Raw genomic sequence first — 2,500 nt, 5'->3', positions numbered from 1 at the left:
AGCAAAGGAATCAGTAGCCTCTTGAAGCAAGTCGTTTCCAACCGGAAACGTAGGTATTTGTTCCACAAGTTTATTGCTCATACCAGTCAAGGCGCACATACCTTTGAATTGAGACGATTGAACTTTTTGCATGCGGACGTCTTGTGAGCGTACAGATGGGCCAACGTTATTCAATACTGCCTGATTGACACGTACGTTCGTCAGCAGGCTTTCGCAATTTTCAGAGCGATGGTATTTGTTCATCTTGTCTTCAAGTTTTTCCTCAGACAGCACATCTTTTATCAGTGTATCGATGATGCTTACCAGTTCTGTGTCCACTTTCGGATCCGTTTCCCCCTTTTGCAAATCCTGTTTCAAGCTACTAAGCACTTGACTTTTTCCCTCATGAGAGGTAGCATTGAGCCTGTCGAGCAACTTGCCGACAGACGCGTCCGTCCGCGCTTCTCCCTCGCGGGGGGTTCACCCTCTTGGTCTGAACCGGGGAGATCTTCCTCCTGAATTCCTTCGTCATAGGGAATTTCTAAATCGGTTTTAAACGACTTAAAAGCCTCTGCAATGGCATTAGCCATACTTCCAGACATTTGGGTAAACCCTTCTTGAATGGCAGTTAAAAGGGCAAGCAAAGATACTTCGCCTTGTGGAGGAGATGCGCCAATTACGGCGCCATTTTCCACGTTAGCGTCGATGCCTTGAGGCGTACCTTTAGCCTTGAGCCATCGCTAGCTTTCCTTGTGTGTCCAGAGGTGTCCTTCTTATGGGCGGAATTATGATCTTTCTCGTTGTCAGGCATTCTGACGCTGTATAGCAAATATTGCTTAGAACCTAAAATATAAACGTCCGTTCGCTTTGAAAGGCGGCAGCACACTGAGTTTGCGCAGGCGCAATGCTATCTCATGTGAGCCCTCAGTGCGGTGACGGAATAGAATCTGACACGACATGCTTAATACATACAGGTTATGTCTCGGACGCCGGTCTCGACCCAGTCTCACCTCGGGTACTTGGCGTCTGTGTCTATTTAATTACGTGCATTCCGGACATATTAAACACGGTTAAGTTGAGACCTGTCACAAAGTAGTCTCGACCCTCTCTTGTCGGCGTTATTTACACAGTTCAGTTTGAAAGTCTCGCATGGTAAACTATTTTTTACAATAATTGTATGTAAACTCGCAATCTGAGTGGCTAATTTGCCGTTGTCGATAAGAGTCCATTGTCGTCCCCAGAGCCCTCCATTTCTTTTGGTCACGTGGTCGGTGAAACAAACGGTTCCGGTGGCACGCGAAATGCATTATCCGAGGTTGACAATTTAATAATACGCATTACACTTTACTTCCGGCCCATATGACGGGAACAAATGGGGTGCAGCAAGCCCTTGTTGGCGCACTTTTCAAAAGATTACATTAAACGTCTGGGTCCAGTTGTTCAAAAGCCGACTAACGCTAATCCCGGATTAACGCTGATATTTCGACAAAACTATACATTAGAAGAAGTCAAACATTAAAAACAAAAATAAGCAAATGAAACATTCACAAAAAAGTAGAAAACATGAAACAAACGTTTACGCTGATTCTGGATTAGGCTAATCGGCTTTCGAAGAACCGGACCCTGAAATATGCCCACTACGCCGAAAAAAGCGTACACGTTTCAGTGAAATCAATAGTGAACATACGCAACGACTACGGCGACAACAACGAGGAAGTCATCTCAAAATATAAATTCGCGTTATTGTAATCACTTGTAATGACTATTTCAACCCTTTTAATAGGACAAGGGTGTAGTAGTTTCTCAAGAACGAAACTGGTCGGAACTGCGCTTAATTTAGGGGAGAAAAGAAAAAAATATCCTCAAGAGCTGACGTCCTTGATAAAACTTCAAATTTGGCTGTCACGTTGCTGTTTTGCGGACAACGCAATTGTAATAGCCAATCAGGAACGCTCATTTTGGGAAATAAACCAATCAGATCGCGAAAAGACAACGCTTGCTCTTTCTTTGTGTCACACGCTCTTGCCTTTGAATATTGTGGTAAAACTGAGAAACAAATTGAATGTGGTTCAGCGTTGTTAATGCCTTTATCGACGAAGATATTCTTCGTCACAGTGGTCAAAATTTGTTGTGGACTCACTTGGCATTTGATTTGATTTGTTGTGATTTCATTTGATTTGTAGTCTCCCCGATTAGTGGAGCACTCATGCTCGGCTCAAGAACCTTGAGACTTAAAGAAAGTGATTTTTATTAGTAGTAGTATAGGCAGTCTCATGATTTCGAGTGCAATTTGGAATAACTAAGCAAGAATAATTTTCTCAAAGACGAACAAAATTGCAAGAGCCCGTAGGGCGAGTTCAATTTGTAGTCTTTGAAAAAAATTGCAAATTGAACACGCCCTACAGACTCGTGCAATTTTGTTCGTCTTTGGAAAAATTTACAAGCGCTTTTTTATTCCAAATAGCATGACAAAAATGGTGTGATTACTTATTAATAATATACATGAAAAATGTCGAGATGG

The sequence above is a fragment of the Montipora capricornis genome, chromosome 6, assembly GCF_036669925.1.
Source record: "Montipora capricornis isolate CH-2021 chromosome 6, ASM3666992v2, whole genome shotgun sequence".
NCBI lineage: Eukaryota > Metazoa > Cnidaria > Anthozoa > Scleractinia > Acroporidae > Montipora > Montipora capricornis.
The sequence above is the reverse complement of the archived record's forward strand: the minus strand, read 5'-3'. Positions refer to the sequence as shown.